The 21,328-nt window shown below is 37.7% G+C and overlaps 1 long non-coding RNA gene across 2 annotated transcripts; it reads left to right on the top strand.

The window, feature by feature from the left end:
* The first annotated feature begins 2,484 nt into the window (after positions 1 to 2,484).
* On the top strand, positions 2,485 to 21,326 carry LOC145469080 (uncharacterized). Of its 2 annotated transcripts, XR_014042272.1 has the most exons (8): positions 2,485 to 2,533; positions 2,630 to 2,690; positions 3,892 to 3,970; positions 5,280 to 5,377; positions 8,752 to 8,823; positions 11,361 to 12,070; positions 19,054 to 19,795; positions 20,353 to 21,326. It is a non-coding gene; the product is annotated as an uncharacterized LOC145469080 (long non-coding RNA). The 2 variants fall into 2 exon arrangements; XR_014042273.1 differs by lacking the exons at positions 2,485 to 2,533; positions 2,630 to 2,690 and adding an exon at positions 2,929 to 3,612.
* The last annotated feature ends 2 nt before the right edge of the window (positions 21,327 to 21,328 follow it).

Below are 21,328 nucleotides of genomic sequence, written 5' to 3'. Positions count from 1 at the left end.
TCTGCACAAGTCAAGCAGCCTAAGGTAGAGATCAAGGAACATTGAAATAACGCATGGGAACCAAAGGGAACATAGCCAAATGCAGGGAGGAAAGTACAGGGGAGAACGCGAAGCGAAACATAAAGGAACTGAGAAAAAACGCGCGAGGGCTACAACGGAGAGGTACATAGAGGAATATAGTGCAACGCGCGAGGAATGTGACAAACAAGCATACGTAGAAAACGGAGATGACAGCGTTGTTCTTATTATTTCTTCGAGTGCATCCTCTGAAAGAAAAAGGATACTTTGACGGCAAAAATTAGGGGCGTGGCCTCCTGAACACCCTTAGTCAGACTAAAATCCTTGATTTAAACTGGCCCTGAGCGAGACGACACCCATCCTGTGACGTCGTCCTTAATGTAGAAATTGCCATAAATGGTCGTCCCCTAACTCACCTAGAGGAAGTTGTGGAGATGCCAGTGCTCACTCCAAGCTCTATGCTGCACCTTCGGCCAAACCAGGAAACAGACCTAAAGATAAGAGGCTCTACGTTACAAAGGGTCAGGGGCGTAGCCAGGATTTTTCAAAGGGGAGAGGGGGGGAGGGGGGGTCACGCTGTGGGTACTCACCAGATTGTCATGTCGTTTTCGCCACCTGTTGTAGGTTGTTTGCTTGAAAAAGGCTTATAAATGGGGGGGGGGGGCGCGGACACCCCAGGACCCTACCCCCTAGCTACGCCCCTGAGGGTGATAAAGGTCTTCACACACTGGGGAACATGTTGTGGTGACGTGAGGCGGGAACAAGTCCCTTTGTGTGTACGCATAGAACGCATGTTGCAGGGAGAGTATGCAAGCTTATCGCTTATCGTTTTTAGCTCGGGTTTTTTTTTCAGTGATTTTTAAATTAGCTTGATGTAAATACCTTTTTTTAAGCTCCTATAACGTTGTACATTACCTAATTTAAATCGTGGAACACCTGGAAACTAGCGAACAGCTAAGTGTGTACTTGTCCACGTTAAATAAAGTATGTTTATGTCTATGTCTAAGCTGGTGCACACGAAGCAGGTTCATTTCTATGCTGTAGCGGGGACAGTTTGCAAGAGCAGCGCACACGATGCGATATTGAAAACTGAGGTCATTTTGTCCCTGCTTCGTGATGCACAAATTCAAACGAACTGAATCTCATGCATCATGTTGCAGGGACAAAATTGTGTCCCCACCAGAGGTCTTTTTGTTTTCGCAAAAACGGGCATGTCACATAAAGAAAAATGTCGCTGGAACATGTAAGCTAAAGTTGGCCAAAGTTGGCTGTCGGACAAGGTTAGATGTCGTCCTAAGTTTAATTGCATTGTAGGTTAAAACCCAGAGGTCGTTGTTTTTTTTTTTGGCAGAGTCATAGGGTCAGGAGGAACGACAAAATGCACGGACAGAACAGGTAAAGAAAGGGGGAAAGCCTAAGGTAGATCAAGGAACGTTGAAATAACGCACTGGAACCAGAGGGAGCGTATAGCCAAATGCACGGAGGAAAGTATGGGGGAGAACGCGAGGCGAAAAGTAAACCCGAACTGAGGTAAAACGGTAAAACGCGCGAGGATCACATCGGCGGGTATAGTGCAACGTGCGAGAAATGCAGCAAACAAGCAAACGCAGCAAACAGAAATGACAGTTTTTTTTATTATTTCTTTTATTAAAAAATACTTTGATGGCTGCGGAATAGTGGTGTTTCGTCTTGAACACCCTAAAGCCCGGTTTTCACTAGCGACGGAAGCACAAGCGCAGGCACAAACGGCCACGACGCAGGCATAAGCACAAGCGCAAGCCCAAGCACAAAGATCAAAATTTTTCCTTTTTCTTGTGCTTGCGCTTATGCTTGCGTTTGCGCTGCAACAAGTGAATACGAAATACCGCTCAGGCATAACACAGGCACAAGGATAATTACTACACGTGGTTATGTTTGGCCATTGAAAACACTGGATGCAGATTACCTCGCGCCTAAACAGTTCGGAATGTTCGGATGCTTTTGTGTTTGCGTCGAGTTCCGTTTTCACTTGAGTCATCCCTATTGCTTGCGCTTGTGCTTGCGCTTGTGCTTGCGCTTGTGCTTGCGCTTGTGCTTGCGCTTGTGCTTGCGTCGCTTGTGAAAACCAGACCAAAATCCTTGATTTACCCCCCTAAGCGAGATCATGAGCATCCCCAACCTTTTAAAAAGGGCAGACTCCAGGGGAGGGAACGCGGAGACAATGCACTGAGAAGGTCCGGGGACGAACAAGTATTGTGCAAGGGTCCCCAATGGAATAAAGACGAAACATCGGAAGACGGCACTGAAACGCATAAGAGAACTTCCTGAAGGTTATAGCGAAGGGAATCACAAAGCAGAACTAACGGGAAAAGCAAGGGAACGCAAGTTGATGCGAATTCGAAAGTCAATCCATCAAATACGCCTCATGCACGTGCTGGGGAAGGGAAGCCAAGGAAAAAATATCCCACAATACCTATCGATCGTCCAACTTGGGAGAATTCGTGGTGGATATGTGAAAATGGTTATTAACTTCTTGGTAAGTTTTAAAATGAGCTTTCTTATCTCATTTTATGAAGACTGTATTAACATATGGAAGTCATATTGTAATCTGGTTGCCTTTTCTCAATTCTAGTAATCACAGAAAGAGAATAGACTATGGGAATTGAGAAGCCGCCATATTGTTCATGCGTAAGGTAGGTTGTCTCATTGATTCAAGCAGATTTAGTTTTAGCTCGGGTATATTTTATAAACCAGCGTTTGGTTATGTTTCTAATAAGCACGCTGTTATAATTTGCCGGACAAATTTTTTAAGTTTGCTTGGAAAACCAGCCAACGAGCCGGTAATTTGAATTTTAGAAATGGCGGCAAATTTAAAACCCAGATCTATGCCCAGATGTATCAAATTTGTTTTTCACAAATGTATTGTCCTTAACCTTGAAACTCACGTTAAAACCATCTCTTCAAAAACTTTAGAACTTTGTCTCAGAAATTAACATGTAAAAAATTAATAACCTTTCTCACTGTGCCTGTCAATAACATTGAATTTCAATAACAAAGATATCAGTGATGTCACCAATAATATTGTTATTAATATGCAAACCAGAGAACTATTGGCTGGTGAAACAAAGAATTCTTTTGTTTAACGCTTTGAACATTTAAATAATAAAAACAATGTTTGTAAACAAATATCTTCCCTAGTGTATTTTTGGTTGCCATCAATCACAATTACCAGGACAACCAGGGTGTTCGGAAAACCCGAATAGCAAATAGTCGCAAATAGTGAACAGTGAATAGTCCAGAATAGCGAATAGCAAATAGTATGAATAGTGCGAATAGTCTCGAATAGTGCGAATAGTGGCCAACAGTCTTGAATAGTGCCAAATCATAACAAATAGGGTACCCAGTATCTCGCAGTCAATCTTGCAGCAACATAGGATGGGATTTTCCCGCTAAAAAGCAGAGACACTTATCAGGACAAAAGGTGTTTCTAAACATAATTTCTTCTGTTTTAACCGCTACAAAAGCGTAAATATGTCTTTATTAGGTTATCCTTGTGTTTTCTGTTTTCTTAATGTCGGCAATGGACAGCCCTAGCCTGAGTCTGGAGAAGAAAAGGTAATAAATTCACTGAAATTCTGTTGCTTATTTGGATAATTAATTAAGGCAGGATATTAGATCTAAAGCGGTGACCATTGACGACTACCTGTATTCGTCACTATTCGCTACTTTTCACGACTGTTCACCACTATTTGCACTATTCAAGACTATTCGCACTATTCGGGACTATTCGCTGTTACCTATTCACGGCTATTCACTATTCGGGTTTTCCAGACACCCAAACAACCAAAAAAATGTTACTTTACTAAAATATGTTTATATCACGCTTTTCCACAGATGTCTTCACTGATGTGTGCGTCATTGTAACTTGGTGCAGAGTACTCTCCCATGGAAACAATTCAGCCACAGTTGTCTGGTAGGTTCAATTTTACTAAAAGAGATTCCTTGTTGACAGTTGACGAACGGTTGTCACACCCATTTATGGGCACATATCCCCAGTGGATGAACGCACAGCTCAAGAAAGCTCTAGCTTCCAGACTTAAAACACTTTTCAACATTTGGAAAAACATCAGGGGAATGACATCTACCCTAGCCTCGGATGTTGACCTTCTTTTGTCTGATCACACCCTCCTCCCCAACAAAAGTTCACTGAAATGAATGGAAGATCCCTTGCCTTTTGAACATAAAGATAGCTGAAGATTGCATGGATATTACTAGAGAGATCAGTGCTACATGTATCTCACAGTGTCATAGTCTGGTTCCAGTCAAAACTGGAACAGCCTGCCCTGGGAGGGAACAATTTTCCAGTGTTTACTCATGAATGAGAATTCCAGTATTTAGTAGATGTTTGGCTGACCTGATCGAATGCATCATGAGATTTCAAAGTAAAGGCTTACAAATGTGTTGTCTATACATACCAAGTGTTACAAGTGGCTTATTATTGTAACAATTCAAATAAAATAAATATCTTAATAAGGTAAAGTTATTTCTGCTTGTTTTAAGTAGGTTAACAATGTAGCTAGTGTACAGTGTCGTTCAGGTCAAGTCCAAGGATTTCAAATGAAAATTTTAAATCTGTTAAACACTTAAGGGCAAGGCACAGTTATGTTTTGTTTGTGGCGTGTTTTAAAAGTTGCAAAAAGCAGACCTTCAGTACACTTCCAGGATTTAGATGTGTACTGAGATTGGTCTATATGAATAGCCCATTCATTTCAGCAGACCATTGCTGAGGAGGAGTGTGTGATAGGCCAAAAGAGTGTCTGAATCTAGGAGGCTACATTCACCCCAATCCCTTGCATGTCCAAGGGTTAACAATTTATGTGTTTACTGCACCTTTCAATAACATGCAGACTCTAAAATTGAAAGCTCAACCGACAGATGCGTTTTTTGCTACTATCAATCAAATGTTCAGCAGCTCATCCAGGCTTTTGACTACTGCCGAGCACTGTTTCGTTGTCTGAACTGTGCTCAACAATTTGATTACTGCGCGCTCGGCAGTAGTTGGAAGCTGGGAGGAGCCACCGAACATTTGATGGACAGTAGCAAAAAAGGCATTTGTGGGTTGATCTTTGAATTTTAGAGTCTGCATGTTATTGAAAGGCACAGTAAGGACCATACCTTATGTGACTTTGTATAATCATTATACATGGATGTCAGCAGTAGTGAAGGACAAATACTATCTAAGATATTACCCAGCATTTATTTATTATTTTACTTTCTTTCAGAAAAATGTCAAGCATGGAATGAAAAAAGCTAGTAAGAGCCAACTGACCATTTTTGGGGGGAGAAGGCTGGACAGCTTCAGAAGACGTACACCGATTAGGTTAGCTGATTGCTTGTACATGTACTGTAGTTTCTGCATTCTACCCTTTAAGACTGAGTGGGGAACCTCCTTATAAAATTAATGCTTGCTGGAAATTTTTAAAACATCCTTTAGAGGTACCAGAGTACATTTTTAAGGGTATGGCTCAAGATAATTTTTCACTTGAAAAGTAACCCAGCAATTTTTCAAATTGTAGATCAAATTTCAGGAAGAATACGTTACAAAAGCATGTCTTTATTTCTTGTTATAGACAACAATAACAATTTTTGTACAATGTTTATGACCCTCCCAAAAATAAATTGCAAAGAAACTTCTTGCTTGTTGTGGCTAACTGATTATAACAATGACTCAATATAAATGGTCTAATCAGAACAGAAAAAGGTCTGGCAATGAAACAGGCAGTCTGCTCAATTTGTGCAATGTGTGATGCAGAGTAGGACTGGCACAAGCGCTCATTCTGTGCTTCGGTGTGATTAGAATGGCTGCCAAAAATCTCCTCTTGATGAACCAGAAATCAGGCTTTCTTTATTTTGGGCCAGTAGTGGCATAATTTTAAAAGGTTTTTTGATGCTTTTCACCCACAACTTGATATGTTTATGTCTGCTGAGATATTGCTAAGTATTTTTAATGAGTAAAGTGAGATAGTGTTGAATTTAGGTGCACAACTGTATGTCACGCTTATCATGACCAAGTTTAATTTTATTCTGCTGCTTCTTTTACCAATGAAAACTTCACATTACTCCATTCTTAGATTTTAAGTAATTATGTTGAAGGTCAAGAGCTTTTCCATAACATAACAAAAAATAGCAAAATATATCTGGATATAGTGCTCAGCATTTGACAGAACTTCAAAGTTTCCCTCCTCTTGCCACATGCTTGTGAGGATTTCTCTTTAGAGTCTATTAGAATGGAAAAGTAATAAAATTTTGCACGTTTGAGTTTCACCTGAATTGGAATCAACAGTACTTGATGTTTCATCAAGGCACAATAAGTTTACATCATTCTGTGAATACTGCTCAGTTTTGTTTGCATAAACATCCAATTGTTGTTGTTAATGAATATAAAGAGCGCTCACTGATACATGTTTTGTAGCTAAACGTGACCAACTGGACTTCTCCAATTTCATGTAAAAAAAGTAAATTGAACCCATACAATATCTCTAGTTTGTTTTTTATGTTTACGCTAAATGAGCGAGAACATATTTAATATGTTAGCTGGAAATATCTGAAGACAGCAGAGATAATCAGCAAAGTTATGGTAGGGCTATTTTTAATCAACCCGAATATATGGCAATTTCGTTTTAATTTGTGTGAGTTCTCAAAAACTACTCTTGACTGTTTCATTTTTGCAGTCTGTTGAAAAGAAGTTGTAGCATATCAGCACAAAAGATAGTGAAAGAAATTGTTTTCAAGATTTGTTGAAAATTGAAAACACCGACTTGAATTAATTGAACCTGAAAGTGCATGGGCTGCACAATGCAAATATTAAGCTACTTTTTTCCGTCAGATTTTCCTTTCAAAAACTTCTGCAAATTCACCAAACAAGCAGAAACAATAGGAAACATCGAAAACAGATTTGGTTAGGATTGAGCGTAATGTTCTGAGCATAGCTACTAACTATGTTCTGAGAAACTCTGAATTAGAAACTGGATACCAGAGTAGAGAGTTTTCAAACATATATATAGCACAACAATAAGTACTTGTAAGCAGATCTTACTCATTCAAAGTGCAAAATTGAAGTCAAGTTTTCAAACTTGAAAAACTCTCCTTTTCCCATAAGCTCAAACCAAAAAAATGCATGAAATATATAGTTGCTAATTCATATAGATGGGAGTTCCATGGCCCTACTGCACCCTGTTCTAATTATTGAATTGTGGCCAAGTTGTGGTGGATTTTAGGGTTATCCTGAACATTTGAGGCAGATGGAGAACAAATCGTCAGTAATAAACAACACTGAGTATTCAGAAATAGGGACAATTATTGTGATTACAGTTTCTATAAGATGCGTTAATAAAACATTTTTTGTGTGCTGTCAAAAGCAGCATATCAGCCAGAATTTTACTTCACTGAACACCACATGTACAGTAAGTATGAAAGTTGTGATTTCCAGAAATATGATAATTCCAACCAAATGGCATTGCATTGCACTGAGGAGATACCTTTTTCAAATTCAGAGGTTTTTACTTCTTGGTATGCTAATTTTAGCCCATGATATGTTTTAATTCAATATTACTCTGCAGCATTTTTCATTTGGTACTAAGTCATTTGCAATTTGTAGACATAGAAGGTTAAAGATTTTTGACTACAGATGTTCCTGTCTCGTCTCCCCCCAGGAGGGGACTCCTGTATAAAAAGGACGGGGGTGCTCGTCGGAAATTTTGAAAAAAACCTTTAAGAGGTACATGAACCAAGATCCTGCTTTGTGGGCATGTCTTGAAATTTTTTTCAGTCCTAGGAGGTACATGTACCAATTCTAAAACAACGCATTATCTTCTGTCATATTGTTTTGGCTCAATACCCTAAAAGGTACCATGAAAGCTCCTGCTGTTCACCCCGAGAGGTGCCAAGACTGCTTTAAATTTTTAATGTCTAAAAGGTATGACAAGCACCCCTGTCCTATTTATATGGGGGTTCCTCCCTGGACTGCTGATCACAATAAACGGAAGATCCCTTTCCTTTTGTTCGTAAGATGACTGCATGGATATTACTATGAGACCAGTGCAACCTCATTGTCATAACAGTAACAGTACCATCTCCAGGATAATGTATGGCTATCAGCAAGGAGATTTCACGTTTTGAACATCGGACTGGAAGTAAAATCAGCAGAAAACATAAAACGAGTTGCTTTTTAGCCCGGAAGGAAATTTACGAAAGTTAGGTATAAACAGGCATAAAATTTGCTCGCTAGGTTTTTAATTGACCAAAAGTGCCCACATTTTCAGTTTTTCTCCACATGAAAACCGATTTTTACGTAAAATCTGATTTTTACATAAAATCTAATCCATTTTTTAAATTCAATCATGCTGAATGGGTTGATCTCTTTTTGTGTTGTATTGTACTACAGGGCTCCATTAGATTTAATACATTTAAACTGTTTTAAGTAACAAAGCCTTTTCCTTGTTTGTTACACCAGGCTGATTGAAAATTAGCCTTAATGTTATATAAACATGTTTTAAGTTTGCTGGCTGTCAGGTGGAACTTTGTTTACTTTTAACTGTCATGCTGCGTTACGTTGGTCGTCACATTACATTACTTTGGTCATCTCGTAACGCAATCCTGTTAATCAAAATGTTTCATTTTCCCTTTAGAAAAAAGTTGATATTCTTTTTGTAAGGAAGCATTTGTTGATTGTCGTTTTGCTTTATTTTCATGCAGGTTGCCGGATGCTGTGATGCTTAACATGTATCTTCCTCAAGTCAGGATCAACCAAGAAGGATATAGTTAGAGGTAGAATAGAGAACTTAATGAGATTTTGCTTCAAGATTATTTGAGAAGAATTGAAGCTCGAAATTTCATTTCCATTTAAAAATTCAAATAGTTTCATAAGGCAAGCACCATCGTTACTACCATGATTTTGAATTGTCTTGGAAGCCAAAAATATAGGAACAGTTTGTTATCAGTATCACAAAATGCAGACGGCAAAACTGATTCATACGGTAGTGAGAAGGAGGCCCAAAGGGTTAAAGCAAGAAGTTGGGCTCGTACAAAGTAGAAGCTATAATTTTGTAACAAAGGCTCACCAAGTTCCTATCAACTTGACTAAGTGTTTGTTACAAAATTATGGTTTCTACCATGTACCAGTTCAATTTCTTGCTTTCATCTTTTTTGTCTCTTTTTTACTGCCGTACGGATCTTTCTTCTGTTTAAAGACGGAGAATCTTTTTTACTCTTTTGAATTGTCTGGGAATTAAAAATTTTTAGAGATCTTTGTTTTCAAATCCCTCATGCAAGTAAAACGCTGTGAAATCAAAACTTTGTTGATCAGTTTCTCAAATAGTTTGTGAAATAAAAACTTTGCCAGAAATTTATTGTAAGATATAAAAACAATTTCTAAGCCAGTGTTATGTCATTTTTTTTTCCGTAAAAGTTGTTTCCTTGATAACATTGGTTTGACCGTGTTCAATTTTCCCACCAAAAGACTTAGAAAAAATACGAGCACCAAAATATGCAGGTGCCGTTTTTTTTTTTTTAAATTTAATACTTGCTTTAAGTAACTTCTGTTGAAAAATTTTTATTTTTCCCGCCAAAAATCTTAGAAAAAATACGGGCGCCAAAATACGCATGTGCCATTTTTTTTTAAAATTCAATTGTTGCTTTAAGTAACTTCTGTTGAAAAATTTTTATTTTTCCCGCCAAAATACGCATGCGCCGTTTTTTTTTTTTTTTAATTTCTATAGTTGCTGTAAGTAAGTTCTGTTTAAAAATTTTTATTTTTTCTGCCAAAAAACTTAGAAAAAATATGGGCATTAAAATACGCATGCACCATTTTTTTTAAAAATTTTCTTTATTAGTAAGTAATTTTAAACTTAAAGAAATAATAAACAATAAAATATATTTTTGCTTTGTGTTTGCTCTACTTGATGTTGTTTATTAGTGTAATAACTAGTCAATAAACAATTTTCATTGTAATCTTTATTATCTTTAATAAAATATTTCAATAAACACACACAATTGTTAAGTGTGAAAATCACTTTTATTCGCCTTAAGTATTGTCTAATTACAAGTTAATTAGTTAATGGAAATCAATTAAATTGTTAAAAAGGTGTCACTAAAAAATGTGCCCTATATAGACTTTTGGCGGGAAAATTTGGAAGAATTTGCAAAGCGTTTCCCCTGACAACTTTCTGGACAAAAAATTCAAAATGGCTCCCTTGTAATTTCCGCCAAAATTTTTTTGAACATCATCTCGTGCAAAAAACTTGAAAGTAAAAACGCCAATTCATTTCTTACGCGTAAAAAAATCTGAAAAAGATATTTTAACGTAGCTGCTTGTGTAAACCAAGTTTTGAATTGAACAAATCTCTTCCCGAATACTTGAGTTTTTCAAACTCTTTTGCACAAGATGATGTCTCAGATAAAAACCTTTTTTCAACTGATTCACGTTTGTAACACAGGACAAATTGAATGAAAAAACTTTGATTTACCCATCCTGGAATTCAATTTGTTCTTTTTCCTGTGCCCAGACTGTTGAGTTAGATCACATGGATTTACTGGCCACATGTATTTAGGATATTGACCACTTCTTTCCCTAGACTCACAAAGCTCTTGTAGCCAGTAGAAATCGTGATGTCTTAAAATGTTTCAATTCAGGTGAAATCACTTCTTTTGCATTCATACACATTGTTAAAGGCTCTCACTTTGCATGTAGAAGGTCTACGTCGCCACTTGTTTCTGAATTAAGACTTCACTTGAGCAGTTACATGTAATGTTTTTAAACTAAACACAGTTCTCTTGAGGATATTTTCATAATTTATTGTAAATATATTGGTCAAGTGATACACTATGTGGCTAAATGTAATTTAGGCAACGTTTGACTTGAGCTTGTGCTGGTCAGCAACCTTTCAGGGGGGGGGGGCATGCTCTGTGGGGTCTCATACAGGATTTTTCAGGACTTAAGACTGTTGCTTGCTAGCTGTGGAAGAACTTGCAGTTTGCTTTGAGTGCCATTCATGTTTGTAGCATGCTTTTTCACCCTGCCTCCTTTCCTTTCACAGCTGACAGTAAATATACATGTGTGGGTAATAAGTATCTCCGCTGATTCTGTCAGTATTACAGTGCCTGGTGGTTGCTGCTAGCAGTGTTGCCATGGATACCTGTATGGGCTGCTTGAGGCTCATATCTTGCTTGGCTCCACCTTTCCCAAGGCACCTTTCCCAAGCCTGTAAGGCATGTGTAGTATACAATATTACATGTATTCCTTTGGGTTAATTAGATATTATTTACGTGCAGTTTATAAATATCTTTCATTTGTTTTCCTCCATCAGGAGAAAAGAGCTCAAGTGATAATGTTCTCTGTGACTAGATACCAAGAAACACAATTGCATTCAGTTAAGTATTTGCCCAACTTCATCCTGTATATCACAAAACACTACACTGCTGCAGCCTTTATGTGTAAATTATTGTGAAGTTGTCAAACCCAGAATAATATAAATATGGCCTGGTCCTGTTGCAATTTGTTTTAACTGACTGAGAAAATTTCTTTCCAATTTTTCTGACAGAGACTATTTCAATAAATTATTGTTTACTATTTCAAGTTAGTTAATAAATTAGGGGGCAAGGAAAATTTGATTTATCCATCAATCCAAGACAATTTTATAAAAGAGTGTAAGGTCACACAAATATGGTTATGGTCAGTTCCACCGAAAACTCTACCACAGTTTCTTGATATGTGAAGCATAGACTGGTCCCTCATCCAAATTGCCAGACAGTGCAAGATTTTAAGAAAACCTGTTCAGGAACAATTAGACTGTCTGCAAGTGCTGAATTGATCTTGAGCTTTGTACAGGAGATGGGTGTAAGAACAGCTGGTCCACAAGGTCAAGGGAGCTGGTTCCACCAAAAATCTCTTCCTGAGTTTCTTGATCTGTGAAGCATAGACTGGTCCCACATCCAAATTGCTGGTAGAAGATAAAAAAAAGAAACTTGTTTAGGAACAATTGGACTGTGTTCATGGGCTGAATGGATCTTGAGCTTTGTACAGGAGATGGGTGTAAGAACTGGCCCACAAGGGAGCTGGTTCCACCAAAAATCTCTTCCTGAGTTTCTTGATCTGTGAAGCATCAATGGGTCTCTCATCCAAATTCCCAGCACAAGATAAAAAAAAACCTTGTTTACGGAACAATTGGACTGTGTTCATGCACTGAATGGATCGTGAGCTTTGTAGAGGAGATGGGTGTAAGAACTGAACCACAAGGGAGCTGGTTCCACCAAAAATCTTTTCCTGAGTTTTTTGATCTGTGAAGCATAAACTGGTCCCTCATCCAAATTGCCAGCACAAGACAAAAAAAGTTGTTTAGGAACAATTGGACTGTCTGTATGCACTGAATGGATCTTGAGCTTTGTACAGGAGATGGGTGTAAGAACTGGCCCACAAGGGAGCTGGTTCCACCAAAAATCTCTCCCTGATTTTCTTGATCTGTGAAGCATAGACTTGGTCCCACAAAAAAGGTGTAAAATAAGAACTTGTTTCAGAACCAGCACGGTCTTCATGACTGAATGGATCTTGAGCTTTGTACAGGAGATGGGTGTAAGAATTGGCCCACAAGGGAGCTGGTTCCACCAAAAATCTCTCCCTTATTTTCTTGATCTGTGAAGCATAGACTTGGTCCCACAAAAAAGGTGAAAAATAAGAACTTGTTTCAGAACCAGCACTGTCTTCATGACTGAATGGATCTTGAGCTTTGTACAGGAGATGGGTGTAAGAACTGGCCCACAAGGGAGCTGGTTCCACCAAAAATCTCTTCCTGAGTTTCTTGATCTGTGAAGCATTGACTGGTCCCACATTCCAAATTGCCAGCACAAGAGAAAAAAAAATTGTTTAGGAACAATTGGACTGTCTTCATACGTGGAATGGATTGTGAACTTTGTACAGGAGATGGGTGTAAGAACTGGCCCACAAGGGAGCTGGTTCCACCAAAAATCTCTTCCTGAATTTCTTGATCTGTGAAGCATAGACTGGTCCCGCTTCCAAATTGCCAGCACAAGATAAAAAAAAAAAACTTGTTTAGGAACAATTGGACTGTCTGGATGCGCTGAATGGATCTTGAGCTTTGTACAGGAGATGGGTGTAAGAACTGGCCCACAAGGGAGCTGGTTCCACCAAAAATCTCTTTCTGAGTTTCTTGATCTGTGAAGCATAGACTGGTCCCATATCCAGATTGCCAGCACAAGATAAAAAAAACATGTTTAGGAACAATTGAACTTTTTGCATGCACTGAATGGATCTTGAGCTCTGTACAGGAGTTGGGTGTAAGAACTGGCCCACACGGGAGCTGGTTCCACCAAAAAATCTCTTTCTGAGTTTCTTGATCTGTGAAGCATAGACTGGTCCCATATCCAGATTGCCAGCGCAAGATAAAAAAAACATGTTTAGGAACAATTGAACTTTTTGCATGCACTGAATGGATCTTGAGCTCTGTACAGGAGTTGGGTGTAAGAACTGGCCCACAAGGGAGCTGGTTCCACCAAAAAATCTCTTTCTGAGTTTCTTGATCTGTGAAGCATAGACTGGTCCCATATCCAGATTGCCAGCGCAAGATAAAAAAAACATGTTTAGGAACAATTGAACTTTTTGCATGCACTGAATGGATCTTGAGCTCTGTACAGGAGTTGGGTGTAAGAACTGGCCCACAAGGGAGCTGGTTCCACCAAAAAATCTCTTTCTGAGTTTCTTGATCTGTGAAGCATAGACTGGTCTTATATTCAAATTGCGAGTACAAGACAAAATTGATCTTGAACTCCACATGAGATTGGTGTAAGAACTGACCTGTACAGGAGTTGATTTCATATTGCCTTTGTCTGGTGCCTTTGTTTCCCTGTGTGTAAAAGAAACTGATACTACAAAAGAACAGTTCAAAAATGTCTAATAGATTGTTGCTCTGATTTGAATTTCAACTTTTTGCATTATTGAAACTGATCTTGAGAAAGTTTTAGTTTTCTCTTTTCTTAAAATTCAATTAACTTACCTATTTATTTTTTTCTGACTTCAGTCTTACAACCCAGATAAAATTTGAAAATTTATGTGACTACTCAGCTCACTTAGTATATGTACTATTTTGAGTAGGATTTTGCCAAGTGTTAAATCAATTTTATTCACTGTTTTGATTACTTATTATTTATTTTCTGGCAAATAAATGGCTGGTACTGACCTGCAAACTGAGGAGAAAATTACTAATTAAATAATGATTAAAATTACTGATAATTTATTATCATTAATATTAACAATTTATTGATTAATTAATATTCTTCAAATAAAATGTTTAACCTCCACAGGATTTTAAGACCAAAGGTATTCAACCTTACGACCAAGGATGTTGAACATGACAATCTTTCATCCATTTCACCACAATACAGGTAGTCTCATTTGGAAACTTCAGATTGTCTTGAAATAGGTCTGCTAGGTGTACATATGGAACTAGCCTTAATTACTTACCCTTTACCCACGTTCGGTTTGGTTATAATTCAATCAATCATTTTGTATTCCTTAATGTACTTTTTTTTTTTCTTTTTTATAGTTTGTTTTATTGATACAAACATATCACAATATTGCAACAAATTACAAAAGTAGTGCAAAAAAGAGGGTTGTTACAACTGATAATATCCTAATGAAAAATAGTTGATAACGTATACGATAGTAAATATTACAAGCAATATGTCTCTCTAGCTTTGTACAAATGTATATAGCTGGGGGAAGGGGCAACATAGTCACGTCAAGTCATTTGTCTATTTCAAGCTGGATAATAAATTTGGATGTGAATTCAGAAGTATCTTGTTTCTTTTGCATTGTTTTGCAAGCATAGTGGTATTGCTTCGCATATAACAGAAGAAGACGCAAATCCTTTGTTTGGTTATCAGAAAGATTGGTGTTTGGTGTTGGTAAATTGAGAAAGCATTGTAGCGAGGTTAGGCTGACATTGATTTGGTGTAAACTATTGAACCATTGAAGAGACTCGTCACACAATTTCAAGAGAGATTGACAATCAAAGAATGCATGTTCACTAGAGTCATTTTTACCGCACAGAACACATTTGACACAGTCAGTTATTCCAAATCGATTAAGTTCTTTATTAGTTACTAGTATTCTGTGCTACAAGTTGAAATAGAATTGTCTTAACTTATTATCCCGAGTGATTTTATAACTGTGTCGGATACAATTCACACAATTGTCAGCAACTTCAGGACAGTTTTTCCGCCATGATTTAATAGCAGTAGGTTCTGTTTTGATTTCCTCTACAAAACGTTTGTAAAAGTGCTTGCAGAGAGTTTTCTTTAAATTGAGAGTGATATCTTTAGATAGTTGGAAATCGAAGTTTTCGCAAATTGAATTTAGATCCCCAAGGTCCATATGAACTGATACGTAACTTTTGAGATGAGCGGGAATAGCTGAGGTGATTTGGTAGTATTGCAGAAAGTTAACTTTGATGTTACATTCATCGCTGAATTCTTGTGGTGAAAGATAATTACCTTGATTGCTCAGCAAGTCTTGCACAAAAAGAACATTACTATCCCGCCACGCCTTCCAAAAGACCGATTTGTTTTCTATAGTTATATCTCTGTTGTTCCACAAAATGAATTCGCGTTTCAAGGGATCTTCGTAATTGCTACGCAGTTCTTGAAAGTGATCAAGGAGTTCTCGATAAAATAGAGGGATTTTTCTGTCTAATTTCTCGGCACTGTAATTATGGTTTAGAAGAAAAAGGAGCCCGCCATGTTTATCGAAGTAGTAATTAGGGATTGCCGTCCAGGTGTCATGAGTGTTATTTAAGAGTCTACTTATCCAACTGAGACTTAACGCTTTTATAACAGTCCTGAAGCAGGGAAAGCTTATCCCACCCTTAGATAAGGGGCGAAGCAGAACCTGTCGCTTGATCTTATCTCTCTTATTCTTCCAAAGAAAAGCAAACAGTTTACTTTGGGTTTGTTGTATCGCTGTTTCTGGGACAGAAAGCATGGAGGCAGTATAGATCAGCTGAGACAAACCTAGAGATTTTGCTAGCATAGTTCTTCCAAAGAGCGTCAGGTCCCGCGACCACCATATATTAAGCTTCGTTTCCATTTTCCTTATTTTGACATAAAAATTACTGTTGTTGTTAGCAGCTGCATCGTGGGAAAGGTAAGTTCTAAGGAATTTTTATGGGATCTTCTGGACACTGGAATTTTAAAGGCTCTATCTTATTTCTGCTCCAAGCACCAATCCACAAGGCTTTTGTTTCCTTTTTATTTAATTGCAAACCGGACAATACTCCAAATGAATTAACTATATTCATGGCAATGTCCATTTTACAGTTGGACTGGCCCATGGATAGCTAGCGCTAGTCTAGGCGGGCCAGTCTATTAATAGTTACAAATGTTTTATTATTATTATTATTATTATTATTATTATGATGATGATGATGATGATGATGATGATGATGATGATGATGATGATGATTATTATTAATAATAATAAATAGGAAAATAGAAAGCTACGAAAAAGTGAATAAAATTAAAAAGAAAAAGTGGGAAAAGAATGAGAAAAGAAGTGAGGGGTAATTAGAGATCCAAATTTGGGGTTACCATTCATTTAAAGTGTAATCTGTCCTGTGGATCTGCACACAATGTTCTGTTTTGGATGCAACTCTGCAAGAAATTTTACCATGCTCGTAAAAGGCATTACAAAAAACATAAAATCAGTTGTGGTATCTGCAAAGCGATTGGCTACAGTATTCAGTCAGAATGCATTGTATACCTGACAGCCAATCATTGAGTCAGATAACTAAAAAATGCAGCCGCTATTCGATCACAGCACACATCATACTGTATATTTCAAATGTTATATATTTTTCTTTTTGCGCAAGTCTATCTTGGGATGATAAGTTTATGAACCCAGCTTTGAAGTACATGTATGTAAATCATGGCAAAGACAATTATATATTTGTAATTGTGTACTGAATTTAAGGCAAATTTTATTAGTGACGGTCATAGAAAAGTCAACGTGGCATTGATTATTAGTTCGCGCTTCAGAACTGTTCATTTAAAATCAGTTTATTGTAGTCAGTTAAATTGCTGTAGTGTAACACAAACAATTATAGTAGATGTGTTTACGTTAAAAAATTTGCGTCTTGTGTTTATTCTTCGTCTGATAGGGAATTTGATAGGGAAGTGGAATAAAGGTAAAACATTTTTGTTTTTGACACTTAAATAAAGGTTCTTATCTTGTTCTTTCAGGTATCAACGGTGGCTGGTTTCAAATGTTCAAGAAGGTGACTTTCCAAAGCATCATTTACACTGTTGAAAAAGTTCCACTCACATTTTTCGTTAACAAGAGAGACAAACTCAAGTAAGTTATGTTGCTAACATTTACTGTGGATTTGATTATTTGATCAGCTATGCTGAATGTTACCTCAATCAGCGCGTTTAACTAGCCCAAGTTTACCGGATTTAAAATCTGTGACAAAATTCTGTAGCCAGAATCAGTTAATTGGACGAAAACGGTCACCTGCTTGCTGTTTTAATGGCAAAAAAATATCGATAAATAATTAAGAGAGATTTCAGACTAATTATCAATGCAGGTTTGAGTCAGATTTCGAGATATGATGTCACATGAGGGTAGCAAGAGACCTGCTCCTTGAAAGATGGGTCACTCAGCCAAAGTTGTGCTGGCTGGCAAACCCAGGGGTCTCTCCCTTATAAGCCTAACCCTATGCCAGAAACAGGTTGTTACCTGTAGGTTTTATGATCGAAACTGCACGCACATCTAAAAGAAAATATTACTTTAAAGTACTTGCACAATGGTTGTAAGAAAATTGTTTGGTTGGTTGGCGTCTTTGCATTATCCGAAGATGCTGTAAATTGTCTTGTTACAAATCTTGTGCTGTTAGAATGATATTTTTGTTGGCGAAAAATTTTGTTAGAGAGAAATGCAGAGCGATGGGTGTGAGAACTGACTTGCAAAGGAGTTGGGTTCTCCAAGTATATTTTTTCTCCGGCCCCTGTGTTTCTGTGTCCTTAACATAGCGTGGTTTTCACATCAAAACAGTTCAAATAGAAACTTGCCTGGTTTTGAAGTTAGACTGTCTGCATCAGCATGGTACAAATTGATTGAACTGAGCTAGCGTTAGTATCAACCCGCTAAATGAAAAGGAAACACTGTTCAAATAATGTTCTTACCCTCCACAGCTTTAAAACCAAAGTTGTTCAACTTAACAGAGATGTTAAACGTGATAATAATTGGTTCCGCTACAATACAGGTGAGCCCCCTTAGATATCTTAAATGGCTACGAATAGGTCCAATATGCGTACATGTGGTACTACGTTCATTATACTTCAACGGCGTTTGGTTTGGTTGTAACAGCGATCGGGATCCGATTTGGTCAGTGTTGGTTGAAATTGCAATTTAGTTTGAGAATTTTCAAAATAACATATCAGTGCTACCGTGTGGACCGGAGTGCAATGTTCTGTTTTACAATCTCAGAACCATATGTAACGTGTGGCTGGCGGGACTCGCGCGCAAGTGATTTTTGGCGGCGGAACCGCCAATTTTATTGATTTTGTAGGAAGCGTGAACCAACCTTGAAAGCTTTTTTGAGATTTTTTATTTAGCTTTACCGCTACATAATTCAAGTTGCAAAACGGCAGAGAAATTTCACTACTGAGAATAACGAAACCGGTCATTAGACCAACATTGCGACATTGGCTGAACTTTGCTGCGTATTTAGTATAAGAATATCGAATACATCGAGCTATAAAAGTTTTGGAACCATGAAGCAGGTTCGTTTGGCCAGGAGAATTCATATTGGCGTCCTTTTCCATCCGTGTAAAAAGTATAGGTTTTATAAATAGTTGAACGCAAATTACATTTTACGATAAATTCTTTGATGTTTTTCCTTCAGTGTAGGCGATCGGATTTTGCACTGTAAAATTGATTTTTTAAAAATTGGTACACGATGGTTTTTTCAATTAATTTCTGGCTTTAAAAAGGAAAAAAAGTACTGCTGAACGCCAGGATCGGGATTCGAACTCGCGACTCTGTCTAGTCCCGGAGCGAGAGGCGCGCACCAAACCATTGCGCCAACTCGACTTGATACAAATTCGCGCGGAAAACTTGAGTACATAACCACACGAGTTGCGCGCACTAATGGTCAGCGTGACGTACCTAAACGGCGCACATAATGTAATACTTTGGTGCTTAATTGTTTTTTTTTTTTGTTTTGGGTGGAAATTTTATCTCGCTAAAGATACAAACGTAAAATTTATGATCTTCAGCTTTCAAGTATTAAAACGTTGAACAAGCAAATAATTATAAATTTGTCATGTTTACAGTTATCGCAGCGTTCTGAGATGATAAAATCTAATTTTAATAATCACTATTGGTCGTAAAAAAGGTTAGAGGGGAGCTGATTATTTGCGAATTGGAAAATATATGTATATATATTTTTTAAAAAATAGCTTATTGCCTTGTTGTGAAAAAAAAAAAGCGTGATGTGTTTATCGCAGAACGGAAGAACGGCACAATTTGCATCTTATTTGCGTTTATTCTTGCCTTATATTTTAATTTATACGGAAAGTTAATAGTGACAGTCGGATAAGATTAACTTCTTTTTATTACTTTTTGTTTCCCTTAGGCTTCAACACCGAGCAGCTTCAAAGTTTAAGAAGATGGCTTTCAAGGACATCATGCACGCTATCGAATGAATCCTCTGAACGCGATAGGCAAACTCGGGTAAGTCGTATTGTTTATATATTTGCTATACGTAATCTTATTTCGTTCATATCAAGGCATTCAACAAACCCAAGTTTACGAGTGTGTAAGGAATTTTAGGTACAGAACTAGACAGATTTTAAACGGTTGAAACCTTTTGTTGCATATTTGGCCGTTAACTTGATTAGACGTCAACAGTACTTTTTCAAAGGTGAAGATAAAAGCAAATTTCGCTACGATCGATTTTGAATCGTGCCGGTTCAGGGGCAGCCACATGCAGATTTACACGTGTAAGAAAATATTCTTTCTGAGAAATCGCGCAACGACAGTATGGAAATTCAAGTGAAGAAAACGTGTCTCACTATAGCTGGTTTTGATTGTGCCGGTTTTGGTACATCAAGTACAAGTGCATGTAAAATTCGGAGATATTGTTTAAGTTAAGTCATCGAAAGTATTGTATAAGTCTAAGTAGCTTCTAACTAAGTTGTTACGATCATGTTCTTTTGGAATAATATTCTAAGTCTCTTAATTGGTGGGAAATATTTGTATGTTTTAAATCACATTCTCTTCTATTTCAGATGCCTTTGAAATGACCAATGTGGGGAAAGGCGAAAGACAAAAGACAATCTTGCAAATGCCCCGCAAAAAATGAGTACCAGACAGGAAAATTCTCAACCTTGGAAGGAAAGCAAAAATCGATGTGGAACAACGCCACCTCCCTGCCACCACTACTAACTAGCATTTTTTTTATACTTATAGCGAGAGTTTTGAGCTCTCGTCCTTGTGGTACAACTTTGCATGCACGCATGCGCGTTTGATATCATATTTTATAATAAAATTTTTTCTAAGTCTTTTGGCGGGAAACGTTTGTATATGTAAAGTTCACTTGCGACCTCTTTCTCTCACATGCTTTGAAAATGAGAAGTTTTAAGAAGTCGCCAAAGAAAAATTGTCAACCTTGGAAGGAAGGCAAAAATTGATGTGGAACACCGCCACCTCCCCGCCACCACCACTAACTAGCACTTCTTTTATACTTATAGCAAGAGTTTGGTCCACCCATCCTTGTGGTACAGTAGCCTCCAATACGCATGCGTACTAGGGGAGTGTCCCAGTTACAAGAAACCTAATGTACTGTACGTCGTGACTGTAAGTAACTGATAACTTCGTGTCGGTTTAAGCCGAAGTTCAAACTTCGGGTTTCCCGACACGGAGGCATCAGTTACTTGTAAGTCGTGACTATAAGTAACCGTGTTGGGGAATCCGAAGTTTTTTCGGGTTACCCGACACGAAGTTATTAGTTACCTACAGTCACAACTTACAAGTAACTGATACCTCCGTGTCGGGAAACCCGAAGTTTTAACTTCGTTTCAAAGCGACACGAACTTATAAGTTACTTACAATCACGACGTACATACATTAGGTTTCTTGTAACTGGGACACTCACCTAGTACGCATGCGTATTAGAGGCTACTGTACCACAAGGATGAGTGGACCAAACTCTTGCTCTAAGTATAAAAGAAATGCTAGTTAGTGGTGGTGTCGGGAAGGTGACGG

Source organism: Orbicella franksi, chromosome 15 (assembly GCF_964199315.1).
Source record: "Orbicella franksi chromosome 15, jaOrbFran1.1, whole genome shotgun sequence".
NCBI classification, from domain to species: Eukaryota; Metazoa; Cnidaria; class Anthozoa; order Scleractinia; family Merulinidae; genus Orbicella; species Orbicella franksi.
This window is presented reverse-complemented; position numbering and strand designations above follow the sequence as displayed.